The sequence below is a fragment of the Gymnoscopelus braueri genome (genome assembly GCF_963280865.1).
Source record: "Gymnoscopelus braueri genome assembly, chromosome: 7".
NCBI classification, from domain to species: Eukaryota; Metazoa; Chordata; class Actinopteri; order Myctophiformes; family Myctophidae; genus Gymnoscopelus; species Gymnoscopelus braueri.
Genome location: NC_137608.1, coordinates 4,673,916 through 4,690,876, shown reverse-complemented (window position 1 = coordinate 4,690,876; position 16,961 = coordinate 4,673,916). Strand labels below are relative to the sequence as shown.

The 16,961-nt window shown below is 39.0% G+C and overlaps 1 long non-coding RNA gene across 1 annotated transcript in view; it reads right to left on the bottom strand.

The window, feature by feature from the left end:
- LOC308089407 overlaps positions 1-16,961 on the bottom strand; it is a 35,924-nt gene that overhangs the window by 16,552 nt on the left and 2,411 nt on the right. The window lies entirely within an intron of this gene.

Sequence of the window (16,961 nt, the reverse complement as noted above, 5' to 3'; positions counted from 1 at the left end):
ATTAGACAATAGACTAATTATTATATGGCGTCTTTTTATTTATTTTTGCTCTTTTCTTTTTTGTTGCTTTAACACTAGCATGACTGGGGTTTCATTATCCCACACACTGCCTGATTTGGGGGGTCAAAAAGGGTCAAAAAGACAGTTTTTCCAGCTATTCTATTGGTCACTGTCTCCCCTCTGTGCTCCAGACGAGCTCACACCTTCTCCCCCACACAGTGGGGGTTCCATTGTCTTCTAAATAGCTATTAACATTTCAATTGCACTCTGCTCAGTCAGTGAGCTCACATATGTTGTTGTTGTAGGCAGGCAGAAACATTATAAAATAGGCTAACTTGTAATGGTAACTGCAGATTCTGTATGTAAAATCTTTATAAAAAAAGCGTATAAAATCTGTAGCGTCACATTAAACTCTTCAGTGAAACATGGAGCCTATATGAACGCTGAAGCCACTGTCTAATTACGTGACTATCTCCATTGTCCAAAACACATGGATATCACTTGACAAACCAATATTATTATTATTCATAATAATATTCACATTATTGTCTGAGCGTAAAGCTCTCATTCTATCAGCGGTCCACGTCGCTGACAAACGCGTCTCCTCTCCTCCTCCCTGTCAGCGCAACAAGTGAACACATCGCTATGTTCCACAAATGTGCTCATTCCTGCTCTACTCCTGCACTAAATATCTGATCTACAAACATGAAACAGTCGCTGCCTGACGAGCCCTATGCTTGTAGATCAGATCTGTTGGCACAGCATTAGAAAACAGCGCGATCTGTAGCGAACACATCGGTATGCTTCACACATGTGCTCAATCCTGCGCAAAATATCTGATCTTCAAGCATAAAACAGTTGCTGCGTGACAAGCTGTATGCTTGTAGATCCTATCTTTTTTCCACCGCTTTGCAGTGAAGTGGGTTGCCAAATTTTGCGAGAGAAATAAGCAGTCAGGTCTATGAAAATGTTACTGCATGCGTCGTTGTGCCCTGAGAAAACAGTGAGGCATGAATGGGGTTTATAGCCGAGGCTAATTTGCAACCCCAGTCCCTGGTTAGACCTTTCTATATAAATATTTACCTAATAAAAAATCATTTACAAAAGGACATGCATGAAGCTCTAATCTTAACAAGTATGAAAAGATATTTATATCTGCAAAGTAACTAGTAACTAAAGTTTTCAAATAATTGTAGTGGAGTAAAAGTACAAGATTTGCCTCTGAGCTGTAGTGGAGTAGAAAATGATTACCATTATAATGTAATTATATATATAATTATAATAATAATAATAATAATAGAAAGACGTGAAAAACAAGCCCAAAGTCGCTTATAATAAGCAGACATGGCAACATAGACTCGCTGCGCATGGCTGCGCATGGCTGCGCATGGCAACATAGACATGGCGACATAGCAGAGCGGCCCGTAGTCTATGTCGTCTACGGGCCGCTCTGCGGGGGGTCTCGAGGTGTCAACTGCTCTTCCCTGGGGGAGAGAGGGTGAGAGCGGTCAAATTAGCCGAAATATAACGGCTGGGATGGTATATGGTGTTAATTTCATATTTATAACACGTTTCAGGAAAAAAAAAAAACTGAGATGATTTGAAACAAATAGTTAGGAAAAGTCATGAAAGGGGAACCTTCTCAGAGCTTCATGAGAGAAGATAATCCACTTTAAATTCTCAAAATCAGTCAGATTGATGGCTTAGTCACGCGAGTGTTAATTGAACTGCCTGCCTTTTTCCCCACACTTTGGTTGTTGTTTGTTTTGTGAAGCACTTTGTAAACCTTTTTTGAAAAGTGCTATACAAATAAAGTTGTTTTATTATTATTATTATTATTATTATTATTATTATTATTATTATTATTATTATTATTATTATTATTATTATTATTATTATTATTATCTATTGGCCTTGAGCTACTGCTTGTAGGTCAGCTATTTAAAAAAAATCTCTCTCTTTTTTTTCCTTATTTTTGCTTATATTATTTAACAATTTGGCAAATGTTTGACCAGTTATATAGTTTTGATCAGTCTGGTCTTTTATTCTTATTTTGTAGGTATTAAAAAGGTCTTAAGTCCTTAAACTGTCATCTGGGGACCCCCCCATATTCATGTGGGGACCCCCTGGGGGTCCCGACCCACAGGTTGAGAACCACTGGTCTTGTCTAGTGCACCTGACGTCAGTAGCCTCCTGTTACTGTGCAATAGCAGCAGGCAACAAGACAGATAGCCGACAAGCTGTTTTCCACTGACGTGGTTTCCTACAGGAAATGTTTTCCACTGGTGTGGTTTCCTACAGGAAATGTTTTCCACTGGAGTGGTTCCTGATGTCTCAGGTTTCCAATCAAACTAAGCCTCTTATTTACTAGAGTTAAAGAATAGCCATTAAAAGCGACCCAACGCAACCCACAGCTCTTGTTTTGATGGCAATAATATTATATGTTCCATGGCGGCCAGCAACATTGAATAATGATATAAAGTTGATGCATTTATCCAACAGGAAAAAGTCTGCGGCTTCTGACCATAGAGTTAAAAATAACCTTTTGCACATTATGTCCAGAGCCTGCTAGCCTGGCATTGGCCACACTGATAACGTGGATTCACTCTCACGTTCCTCCCCGGTATAGGGGCCGAAGTCCAGACTGATACCGGGGAGGAACATGAGAGTGAATCCACTTTATCAGTCTGGCCAATGCCAGGCTAAGAGCCTGCTGCCTACCTCAGACCTTGTTGGCACATCCAAGGCAGTCAGCGCTGCGGCACAGATCAAAGTGTTGTTAATTAATGGTTTAAATAGGAGAATTGATGGTCACAATTTCACCGGATTTGGATAGTCGAGTCAGGGCTACTTTACAATTTGATCATAAAAAATAAATAAAAATGGAATGTTCTCAGAAGTCTCAACAGTGAGCCAGTCAATTTCAGAAAACTGTGCAGAAATCGTAAAATTTTAAATCATGGAATGGAAACCTTAATTAAAGAGCATACTTACGGTAGTGTTTCTGTTAGTGTTTTCGCTCTGCTCTCTGACAATAATATGTACCACACACACACACACACACACACACACACACACACACACACACACACACACACACACACACACACGACAGTTGTTTTTATTTTTACATATTTTTACATATCTTCGCAGTATCCTACAAATCATCCTTGAGACAACAGCAGGGGTCACCAACATGTCCGTACACGGACAGACGTGTCCGTACACGGACAGACGTGTCCGTGGCGAGACTTGTCCATGTCCGTAGCAATTTTTTGATTTTGAGAAAGAAATTATGAAAAATATATACATTTATTTAATTATAATGTAAATAAAAATATGTCTTCTCTAAATGTTCACAATCTAATATTTCCTAAATGTGTATGAATTAATTTGGTAAAATGTCGGGATGACATATTACATTCTAGTAATTAATTACCCTGCACCTACATCAGGGATGGGCAACTGGCGGCCCGCGGGCCGCATGCGGCCCGCACCGTCACTCAATGCGGCCCCAGGCCAAAAAAAAAAAATAATGTTTTTTTTTTTGTTTTGTTTTTTAACACCTTTACCGCCGGGCCCGTAGTTCTACGGGCCGTTAAATCCAACGGTTAAGCGCCGAGCCCGTAGTCCTACGGGCTGCGGTCTTTTCGCGCATGCGCGGTCCGGGTGCACTTTCGGAATTTTTTTGATCCACTTCCGTTTCCGGTTTGATGACAGGAAATAGAATTATTTGGGATCCGGTTTCGACGATCACGCCCGCTCCCATTCTACAGACGAAACTGAAACTCAATTCTCTTCCTGTAGTTTTTTCTCCTCGCATTTCACTGTTTAACGTAATCCGCTCTAACTACAGTCATGGAAGTCCGTTTGACATGCGGTCTTCACTGGGAGATACAGGGAGATCTCGCGGACGTAAACAGACCGTTCACGGCTCAATCTTAAGGATTTTAACAAGATCTATGGCGACATGAAAAAAACAAAAAAACAACAAAAACACCTTGGCAGGTGAGTACATTATTATGAGATTAACCTCTGGCGGTGGATGTGTTAATCACAAAGAAAAACTAAGTAATCTAAACATATCCCAAATGGTGAACTATTGCCTTCAACTGTTCCAAACATGCAACTTTCCATGAACCATTTTAATTACAACAGTCCACCAGTAGAGCGCACTCTCGTTTATTTTAATAGAAGCCTTATTAACTATAATTCTAGTGTTCATTTTTGTATATTTTTTATTCTAGTGTTCATTTTTGTATATTTTTAAGCCAAGGTTACAGCAATACTCTGAAAGGCATACTCAGGAATGTGAAGTTTTGTTTAGCAGTACAGCTGTAGTAAGTTGCCGTTGGTCCCTGCCGATAAACAATGCGGCCCCCCAGAGTGATTGAGGAAATTTTGTGGCCCTCATCATCTACAAAGTTGCCCACCCCTGACCTACATCAAAGCACCTGTCAATTGTGTGCCCCATACCATGTATTGGTAACCGGAAGACTCGCCCCAAAACATGCTCACCGCCATTTTTTCGCGGACCAATTTGTTTTACTGAGGATAAGGTTAGAAATAAGTTTAGGGTTAGGCATAGTTTTACTGACGTTACGTTTAGGAACAATGCTAGGTTTATGAATAGTTTACTGAGGTTAAGTTTAGGAATAAGCTAGGTTTAAGCATAGTTTACTGTGGTAGGAATACCAGGTGAATATCGGCGGGTTTGCCCCGGGGCGACTGCGTTTTGGTGCGAGCGTTTTGGTAGTCACTGGAGGAAGTGGAGAGAATCAAGTCCGTCTTAATCTCGTGGGAAAGTTAAATGTCAAATGGATATGAAACTAGGACAATTAGCTGACCCCAAGTTCATTATCGGGTGACTACAAGCAAGCGTCACAACTTTTAATGGAGTCAGCACGAGTCACAACTGCTTTGCTTGCTCTTTGTGGTCGAGAGAGAGAGAGAGAGAGATAGACAGAGAGAGAGAGAGAGAGAGAGAGAGAGAGAGAGAGAGAGAGAGAGAGAGACAGACACACACACACACACACACACACACACACACACACAGAAACATAGACAGAGAGAGAAGAGAGGGGGGGAGGTGGAGAGGGAAAACATTTAACTTTAGTTTATTAGCAAATATAAATTGTAAGAAAAACTACCAAACTATACACCCAACCCCCACTGTGTGAAGAACAGAGGCAATTTAGGCAACAGATACGTTAAAAAATATAGACCCAGTCTAGTACATACTTCATATAATTACAAATATGAATGATAATGATTTATAGATAAGCCCTATTAAAAAGCCTGTCAAGCCTACTGCAGGAAGTTCACACACGTGTTACTTGCATAATGTCATAGAATGTCCACACTTCACACCCACCCACATAAACTGCCCACAAAAAGTTCGGAAACTTAACTTTGGGTGATTATTTCTCCCCTTTAATAATACCAATTGGTATTGTGTTTTATATTATTTTTATCGTTGATTAGTCACCTTTACAACGAGATACATCTTGTAAGGATTCTGCAATCGTGGAATGAGCAACACAGCTAAACCTGTAGGTAGCGCCCCCAATAAATGTGCCAAAATCCCCCAATATGCTTCTGTTGATAATCTCTCTTGTTTTGTGTGATCTGCCAGTCACTCAGGTGCCAGTCACAGGCGTGTGACTGGCACCTAAGCATGGGTCATGCAACTTTGTTTGTTTATGCTCCAAGCAGCAGCACTGCCCCCATGGAAAGATGGCACATTTGTCGTGCAAACATTGCAATAGGGCAAGTGGAAGCATTTTCCGTTATGCAGAGTGGCACCATTATTTGGTGTCAGCCCTGGTACCACTTCCAAACTTAAGACCATGTTCTGTGAGACTGGTGAAGTCAAAGGAAGACAACAACCCAAGAAGACCGGTTCCTCAACATTGCTTCACTGAGGAACCATAGGTTTTCTTCCAGAGATTTACAGGCAAGATTTGCACAACGGTACCAAAGACAGATATCAAAGTTGCAGGACCCATGCTCAGGTGCCAGTCACACACCTGTGACTGGCACACACCTGGCAGCAAATGGTACCAAGGCTGCCTGACACCAAATAATGCGTAATCTGCGTAACGGAACACCAGCTTCACTTGCCCTATTGCAGAGGCCTTATCCTGAAGGGACAAACGTAGCATCTTTCCATGGGGGCAGTGTTGCTGTTTGGAGCACAAACAAACTCAACAAAGTTGCAAGACCCATACTCCCAAGACCCGGGGATTTTGTCAAATCTTTGGAAGCGCCACCCACACGTTTGGCTGTGTTGCTCATTCCACGATTGCACAATCCTTACGTTTGGAAGCGGTACCAGGGCTGAATAATAATGGTGCCACTCTGCATAACGGAACATGCTTCCACTTGCCCTATTGCAATGTTTGCACGACAAATGTGCCATCTTTCCATGGGGGCAGTGCTGCTGCTTGGAGCATAAACAAACACAGTTGCATGACCCATGCCCTTAGGTGCCAGCCACACACCTGTGGCAGATCACTCAAAACAAGAGTGATTATCAACAGAAGCATATTGGGGGATTTTGGCACATTTATTAGGGGCGCTACCTACAGGTTTAGCTGTGTTGCTCATTCCACGATTGCACAGTCCTTACAAGCTGTACCTCGTTGTAAAGGTGACTAATCAACGATAAAAATAATATAAAATACAATACCAATTGGTATTATTAAAGGGGAGAAATAATGGCCCAAAGTTACGTTTCCGAACTTTTTGTGGGCAGTTAATGTCTGAGAAATGTTTACATTTCCTTCTTCTGCTGCGTGTTTTTAAAAGTGTTGCATAGCGAGTGCTGACAACTTAATTTGCTATTTTTGTGCCTTTTACACACTGGTTTTAACTAGAAACATGGAGACTGCCATGCTCAACTAAAACATTTTCATACTTATCAGGATGAGAAAACAAAGCGACCTAACCTACATTGTATTGAATGAGAGCAGGGTGGAGAGCAACTGTGGTTCAGCAAGACCGATATTTAAATAAGAGAAGGGCAATTTCTCCTATGAAAGCAAACAGGCAGGTGCTCGAGCACTGGTTGGCTCCTACTGTATGTGTGCGCCTGATGGAGGCACTGCATGCTACACAGGTCACAAGTTAAACTGCATGCTACACAGGGACTAGGGAGTCACTCGAAACGTTGCCAAAGAAATTAGTGCTGAATTGTCAGATGTCATGAAAGCTGTGAAGAAGCTGTGAAGAACACACTGCTCTACTTCACCATTCTGAGGTTCGATGGATTTCACACGGAGCAGTGTTCTCACGTATGTTGAAGTTATGTGTCTAGTCAGGAGTTTTTATGTCCCCAAAACTGCACAGAGCTGGCTGACAATTTCAATGACGATGTCTGGGTTGTGAGCTGAACAGAATTTTAATTCTACGCAAGGCCACAATGCACACGCTATTCACGTTTCTGTATGACGGAATGGAAAGCATTCAAAACTAGAAAAAGTGCTCCTCGAAGCACAGGTCTCTGCCAGGTCAGGTAGGTTATTGTGGCCTCCTGGTGGCGCTATAAAAGGCCAATGTGAAAAGGGTGCCATTTCTTCTTAGGCCTTTCAATTGGACACTGCAATTCATGATTTGAGGCATTTTGTTCCAAAAATGTGTTTTGCTAAATTAGACCAGCTGGTGGCGCTATAACAGGCCAATGTGAAAAGGGTCGCATTTCTTCCTCGGCCTAGTGGGAATGTGCGCGCAAAATTTCATGGAAATCGCACGCTGCGTTGATGATCATTTTGATAATTTTGTTCAAAAAGAACCAATCCTGCAAACTTTGGAAGCCAATCTTAGCCAATCATGATGGAATATGTCAAATCGGACAGATCTGTGTTGATCACATGACTATAGAGATACTGTGTACCGATTTGCGTGAGGTTTGGACAAAATCTGTAGGAGTGATATCCAAAAATGTGTTTTGCACAAATCGGCCTCCTGGTGTCCCTATAACAGGCCAATCTGAAAAATTCGGCAGACGTTCGGCTTTGGCATCCAGGGAGTGTGTGTGCACAGTTTCGCAGTGGCCGGGCTAACGGTGCCGGAGATTAGCTGTTCACAGACAGACACACGGACGGACAGGGTGCAAAACCTACTCTCGCCATGCCTTTCGGCCTGGCGGAGACAAAAATCTGAATATACAGTATGGGGTCCCTGCTTCATCTCTCTATCAGCTTGACCTTGACCCGAAAAACGTTGAAGATCCCTGATCTACATAAAAGCGGAAATATTAATCCAGGCGCAAAAACCTATCCATATATCCACTGTTAACTTATTAATCAAGTTACGACAGACAACGATGAGTTATAATCACATATTAGTTTATTTAAATAGTTAGCCATGCATAAGCCAATATACAAGAGCGTACCGCGGCAGGTCTGCTGAGGATTTTACAGGATCCTCAGGGTGTCTTTATACATGAGATGAATGTCGTCACAGTGTAATCCAAGTACATTCATTAACGTTATTAGCAGAACAGTTTAACCATTTGAGAGTTTTGACCTTTCCAAGTCTATGTCACAATCACTGGTCAAGCAGGGAAACCCTGTCTCATCTTGCCAGGTCTTCTTTTAAAAGCAGCTTGTTGCCTCTAGGCTTTGCTGGGATGTCCTATGTCCGAATCTATTTTGTGCTGTGTCACGCACTTCAACTCGTGTGGTCAGTTTCTTCTCTTATTACTGTAGTGGTCAGTGGCATGTTGCAATGAGTCTTTAAATAGCTCCAGGTGTGCTATTACTTCAACTTGTGACTTGGGGCGAGCAGTAGAGTGGGTGAGGGGTCAGCTTTACTGACTCTGTCTTCTCATTAATGTATCTTTTAGTCCATATTGGTACATATTGATCCTTATCGATCATGTATATAATCAATAATTGATAACACCACCACTTTTTTAGTTCTTGTTTCAACTCAAAACAAAACAATGGAGGCAATCTAATATTTCCTGAATGTGTATGAATTAATTTGGTAAAGTGTCGGGATGACATATTACATTCTAGTAATTAATTACCCTGCACCAACATCAAAGCACCTGTCAATTGTGTGCCCCATACCATGTGCTGGTAACCGGAAGACTCCAAAGCCCCAAAACACGCTCACCCCCATTTTTTCGCGGACCAGCGTTCTTGTATTCTTGAATTTGTTAAATTACTGAGGATAAGGTTAGAAATAAGTTTAGGGTTAGGCATAGTTTACTGAGGTTACGTTTAGGAATACCAGGTGAATATACCGCCGGGTTTGCCCCGGGGCAACGTGTATTTTGGGGCGAGCGTTTTGGTAGTCACTGGAGGAAGTGGAGAGAATGAAGTCTGTCTTAATCTCATTGGAAAGTTAAATGTCAAATGGATATGAAACTAGGACAATTAGCTGACCCCAAGTTCATTATCAGGTGACTACAAGCAAGCGTTACAACTTTTAATGTAGTCAGCACGAGTCACGACTGCTTTGCTTGCTCTTTGTGGTCGAGAGAGAGAGAGAGAGAGAGAGAGAGAGAGAGAGAGAGAGAGAGAGAGAGAGAGAGAGAGAGAGAGAGAGAGAGAGAGGGGTAACTTTAGTTTGCATCATTAGCTGTGCATTATTGTTTACAGTCAGTGCATTTAATTGCTGATATTTAGCCTACATCATAACGTTGACCATGTGGTCCTTAAAACAAATAGCCTATAATAATGGTCAAATAGACCGTAACAGGGTAGGTGGGCACCAAGGAAGAGTCGGAACCTTGGTGTTAAATTGGCTATTTTTTCCAAAATGTTAAAAAAAAATCACACCCTGTGTGAAGTGGGCGGTGTATTCCTAGCTAACTACAATACTGAAAGGAGTCAACCAATGATGTACAAAAAAATAAATAACTATATAACTAAATAACTATAAATATATTTATTGAAACAGTCTTTATGAAAGTCATATTCCGATGTACAATGGTTAAAAAAAATACAATATATTTACATATATACATACTAAATTATTTATTTAAAAAAAAACATTTTCTGTTATACATTATTGAAAGAAAATAATATGAAAAAATATATATTTTGACAATTTATTTTGCCCAAATAAAACACAAAAAGAAAAATGAAATAATAACTATGTTATCTTATCCATTTCTAAAAAACAAAGAAGAGATAGGTTTCTCTCACTAAAGTTGAAGTATACTAATAACTGTATCTTAGTTAATAATATCAGTAATATTCAGTACACTAGTATTTATTCTAGTTTCATTCTGGTGTCGTTCTATTTTCATTCTATTCGAAAAGATATGTTTTGTCAAAATTAAGTTCAGCAATATTTGTTTGAAAGATAATTCATCTGTATTTCGTAATGCTGCCAATTTCTCTGCATTGCAACCTAACAGAATTTCAGCCATCTTGTCGAAACAAATTACCCAGACTGAATCGGTCGAATCTCTAATTTTCAATTTCAATGCAAATTTGTAAATAAATATTCTAATGTGTTTGCATTTTCCACAATAAAAATCATAATCCCTTTCTGTAATTTTGGTTAGACATTCTGGACACGCTTGATAAATGCAGTTTTCTATATCGATGTCGATAATCTCACCCACTAATTTGTAGTAATTAATTACTTCTATCTGTCCTTCTGCTGAATTCTTAATTTCTTTCAATGTTTTCCAGGTGAAAAATTCATCCGATGAATTTAGAGTTAAACATTCTATTTCTAAGGATTTATTCATGTTCTTATACCAATTTTTAAGAAATAGTGTTTGTTCAATGTCGGGATTCAAAATAATGTTCGAAATGAATGATGCTGATAGTGATCTACCTTTGTAATCTGAGATGCATGCTGATTTTATAACTAAAATTGAATCTGAAGTTCCTTTAAATGACACTGCTGTGTCCCCCCAAAGTGTTAATGTAACTTTCGTATAACTGTCGTCTAATAAATCCATGGTTCTTCTGGCTAGTATTTTGTTTTTTGTAGTTCTGATATTTGATACATCATTAACGTTCGTGATAATTCCAATTAAATCAACAGTTTCTTTTTCATTCATCTTTTTCAACTTATCTATCTTCACAAAGTCAAACGTCATCTTCGGTTTAATTGCAATGGAATTACAAAGTTCAATTGTGGTATCCTGTGTCAATACTATTTCGTATTCATGCATTGAAGAATAATTCTTGTTAAATGGCTTTATCTTTCCGTTTGAAATACGATAAACGTTTCCTTCTTGAACTTTGCTGAAAAAATTGTCTGTATCTTTATCATATGCAGTAATTCTAATTTGGCCAGTATCGTCATTTAAATTAAAACTGAAGAATTTACCGTTTCCATTGCTAAAGGGAATAATTTTCGATTTCAACATTACGATACCTTGAATTAACAATTTTTTCCAACTCTTGATTTCAGCAATAGGAATAATGGATGTATTTCTTGTAATAATTGGTGTATGTTGCTCAGTATGTCCATATTTTTCAGCATTGTGTGGGATCTGCGCATCTGTACTACTACATGTATGAATAATAGAACTATCAAGTCTGATAGATGGTGATGTATTTCTCATAATAGGTGTATGTTTTGCTCTATGTTCCAGTTCTTCAGCATTGTCTGTGATTCTCTTAATAGTGTTGCATAGTGTTTTCTCAGCTATCTTCATTTCTGGATTTGTAGTTGCTGTTCTCGACTTCTTTCGAGTTGGTGTTTTTCCATTTGAGTCCAATTGACGTTTAGGCATTCTAAAAATGATAGATTGAATCAATACTTTTCGATATTAAAACTTTAAGGGTAATCCTTGATATAATTACAAACTTCTTCTTTTGCAGAATATATAGTGTCTGATGATGATGTGATGATGACATTACTACATTATAGTGATGTCATAATGAATTTGTTATGCCTATTTACTCAGGCTGTTGAGGTTCGACAATGTTTGAGATATTATCTAAGCAGTTGTTAATGTCAGTTAACTTTACTGTTATCATCACAGTATCATGATCTCTGGCTGTGTAATATGAACTGTAGATAGAGGTCTCAGCAGTGAAGTTTTTATTATTCCTGAAGTAGGCATGGTCTAGGTGTCCTCCATCGAAATGAGTTGCTTCTTTTATGAGTTGTTCGAATTGTATTTGCTGAAGAATTTGAGAAATGTGATTGTTACAGTTTTCGGCAAAACATATGTTGAAATCACCACAGATAAGAGTTGTTTTCACAGGGTTAATTAAAAGTAGCAAATTATTGATTAAGGCTTGATTCCCTTTGCTTTTATAGACAGAGATTATGTCTATGTCTGCTGACCAAATCATGGTGATTTGCATAGTATCATCGTTGAAGTCTCTTTGATGTTGAAATTTCTGTGTTCTGTAGTAAGTAGCTAATCCTTTGCCAAGTCCCTCACTGTTTAGATGGAGTGTAAAGCCATTAATCTGCAAAAATGGGTCATCATTGTTGTTGTGTTTGAGCCATGTTTCACTGAAACATAAAATGTCAGCATAAGCTAGAACAGGGTCTACTTTAATTTCACACAGTTTGTCTACTAGGGAATGACAGTTGAGAGCTATTACTTTTAGAGCCCAGTCTTTTGTGTTTTCCCATTGTGTAGGGTTCATGTTGATGGATACTTTCTCCATTCTTCTTAGTTCCTGTAGGGCATTTCTATCTGCAAGTAGCTTTTCTTCTGGTAGACATTTAATGATGTACAGTTGTTCTAAGGAAGGAACTCTACTCAACATCACATATCCCATAGCTGGCTGGAAAATTGTAGTCCATTGCTGCTTTTTGCGGTTTAGGAATTTCTTGTCCTTGGAATTTATGGCATGTTGCAGCATAGCAAACTACCAGTGGAAATTGATAAACTGTTGCAGTGCTAGATGCATGAGATTGTTTATTTAACAAGCTATATGAGAATTCTACTTTTTGTACTGGTGTACAGTCTGCGTATTTGATCTGTACTGCTCGTTGGGTTTTCCGTCTGTTTGCCCCTTGATATTCTTCATCGAATTTGATCATCAGTTGTATGACCTTTTGTTGTTGATCTTTGATTACTGCAACAAGGGTTCCTCTTGAACCATTGGTCAAACCATCAAGAGTGTCCAAATTATGAATTAGCATGACTTGAGCATTTATCTTGATTCTCAAAGTTTGTAGAAATGCTGAATTCCCAACTGTTCCTTTTGTGTTCACTCTAGGTTGAAAATTTGGAATTGTAGGATGATGATTAATGGCTTCTATTTCAATCAGTTCAGTTGTAAGTTCATTTAGTCTGATATTGTTATGTTTGTTCACTGCTGCGTTAGTGCAACTAATGTATGTTGCACCAATAGTGTCACAATGGCCTTCAGGTCTGACTCTGGTAGTTAGAATTTCTAAATCCTTTTCAGTCTGCAGACCAACTCTTATTCTGTTCAGAATATTATTGGATGTTGGATCTGTATGTTTACACTCTTCTTTAAAGGTTAATGGATCTGTGTAGAATTGATAGTGAGGATTTCCAGTGTCTTTTAGAAATTGCATTGCTTTGAATAGCTGCTCAGGATTTATAGTTGTGTAGTGAACATAATTTTTGTATATCTTTTTACGTTTCAACTTAACATCAATGGTAGTTATTCCTGCCTGAGATGGAGTTCTGGGAAGACTGTGCAGAGTGTTCATTACATCATTATCTTCTATGGGAATATTAATAAGTCTGTCTCGTGTAGCTGGCATTAATGAAGTGGGAAGTCTAAATATCTTTTGAAACAAAATCTTTTTGGCAATAAGATTGTTTGCTAATTCTGTCAGCTGCAAATGTTTGGGTACAGAGGTTACTTTTAAACCATTAGCTGCAGACATAGGTGGCATTTCTCCCTTTGTAAGATATCTCTTACAGGTGTCACAAACATACCAGTTTAAAATAGAATCAATGTAAACACTGAACTTTGGATCCTTCAATTTGCTTTCAAATATTTCTTCAAATAATCTCTTATTTTTGTCATTGCATGCTTTCTCAATAGTGTTCAGGACATTGTCATCAATGATGGAAACTCCTTTGTCAAACATCATTTGTTCACACGAGCAACATGGAAATATTGGACCATATTTGACAGTGGTTTTGAAGTTTTTTAGCCTCTGTTGTTGTGTAAGTCCTTTTGCCAAATCACCACTTCTAGGAAGACTCTTACTTTTCTCAAACATCTTCCTTTTACAGATTATCTTGGCTACTGTGTTCTCAGAAATCTTAACTGCAGCGGCAATTATTTTGTAATTTTGGCCAGATCTGTGTTTTGCCACAATTCTATCTTTGAACTCTTCTGGAATACCTTTTGATCTTACCATTATCATTTTATCCTTTTCCTTTTTTGGGTTCTTCTTTACGTTTCCCATCAATTCTCGTCTCAAATCATTATTGCTTTTCTCAAACATCTTCCATTTACCGATTATCTTGGCTACTGTGTTCCAGGAAATCTTAACTGCAGCGGAAATTACTTTGTAAGTTTGGCCAGATCTGTGCTTTGCCACAATTCTGTCTTTGATCTCTTCTGGAATACGCTTTGATCTTTTATCCTTTTGCTTTTCCTTTTTTGGGTTCTTCTTTACGTTTCTCACCAAGTCTCGTCTCTTGCATGAAATTCTTCTGTAACCTTGGACAAATCTATGCTTTGTCACAATTCCATCTTTAACTTTTTCTAATATATGCTTTGATCTTAAAGAGCCACTTCTAAGAAGACTTTCTATTTTCTTCTCAATATCGATTTTCCCTTTTCTCATTTCAGCCATAGTGATCTTTGACTTCTACTTTACTGTTCTCACGAAATGGACAGTATCTAAGTAATATAGTAGTGTTACATCACAGTGGTTTTAGATTAGTTTCGTCATATGTATCACTAGCCAATCACAACATGTGTCTTGCTAGCTAATCACAATACTGAATGGAGTCGATCAATCATATACTATACAAAGTAAAAATAAATACATTTATTGAAACACTCTTTATGATGGACGAAACCATAACTTGAAAAAAACAAATTTATGTTTTTTTTCAAGTTATGGTTTCTTATATAGGGCTATGCACATGTGTCATGTGACACTGGCCAATCACAGTCCTGAATAGACTGTGATTGGCCAATCACAGCGCAGGATAATTGTACAAATTTCCTGGGCCCAGATCACAGCGCAGGAAAATGTACATTTTTCCAAATCTCACTTATAGGGGCGGTTTCACCGCCCAAAAAAAGAGGAAATGTTTAGAAAAGGTTTTTTAAACATTAAGGTCACATTTTTCTAGCCTGGTAAACCCTCCCTCCGGAAATCTCATTTCTATTTGATTCCTGGAGTGAGTCTGGCCTGATCCGCCTTTCTGCAATATTGGCTGTGCTGGAGTTGGGCGGGAGTAATACCGTTGACTGACAACCCCTTCAGCCAATGATAATTTTCCCCCTTCAGCCAATCAGCAGTTCACCAGTCTTAATGTGACGCGACGGGACTTTTGAGACAGCCATACCCAAAATGGGTTGCCTTATTCGGATAGAATGGTGTCACTGCCCGCCCCTACCGGTTCTCTAAATTTTTATTTTTAAATAGGCTTTGTCATGATTAATTGACCACATATATGAAGTTAAACAACTAAATTCTATCCAAACGATATCTTATAAGTAAATTCCGTGCCTCAAAATAGAAGTTAGAGAGCTTTTTGAAGTAAAAAAATAGCGGAGAATTGGCCGCACAAGAAAAAGATGGCTGCCGTTCGTGTTTTGGGCTCACTCGAACTCGCCACCTGATTGGCCAACGTAAGCTGTCAATCACAGAACAATGAGCGACGACGCTGATAGGCGCGGCCGTTTGGCATACACAGCCAATATTGCAGAGAGGCGGTTCATGCCAGACTCACTCCAGGAATCAAATAGAAATGAGATTTCCGGAGGGAGGGTTTACCAGGCTAACATTTTTCTACAATTGCTATAAATAACTACAAAACCTGTATATCCAGTCATTTTGGGGCATAAATAATAAGTTGAAGGATAAAATTAAGTGTGAAATTGATGTACCATGCATGTTCACATGGATTTCCTTTTGGACAAAATAGCCAATTTTACATGGAGGTGCCCAGATGTCCCTAGTGCCCACCTATCCTGTATCCAAATAGACTATTAGCCTTCCCCATTCATGGTTTCTGGTAATATTATTGTCCACTTATTTTGTATGTCCGTGGCAAAAATCTAATTTTGAGAAAATGTCCACCACAAGCTGGCATGGTGGTGACCCCCTGGACAACAGCACAACTGGTTTTCCACTGTCAGGTGATTGACTGATATCAAAGTCTTGCTTCAGTGCTGTCATCATAATGACTGCTGATAATCAACATCACATGTTGAAGAATAGGATAAAAAAACCTACCACACTCCACAATAATAAGTAGGCTACTGATCAAAGAATATTAAATATTACATATTCTTCTGTAGTAACAATTGTAGAGAGCATCCTTCCTCTGTAACATATATCATGAACGCAACATCCAATCAACCCTAATTTGGAATTGCATGTTGAGGGGTATCTATAGAGCACACCCCCAAAAGCACTTTAAATTCTGCCCTGCTGGCCATCAAGCGCACCAAAAATGCAAAAATCTGCACCATAAGTCATAAATGCTACAAGCCAGCTTCCTCGCATACTGACAGCTGCAACACATGACTTACACAGCCTTGGCCTCGGCAGCCCAGCCTGGAGGAGCTATGCGGAGCACCCCTTTCTAGTTTATATTCTGTATACAGATGACCGTCGGAGCCTATTTGAGAACTGATATACAGTATATTCTGAACTTACAGATAACTCAATTATAGTCAGTCTACTTCATCTACTTCGTCTACTACAATCAAGTCATCCTGCACTTGATTATGTTTAAACTGGTGCAAAAACTAATTTCTTCAACTCAATCAAAGACAAAAGCTATGTGTATTGACCTCCCTCAGAGGCCATCCTTCTCCCACTACTTTAGAACCGTCACTCACTTT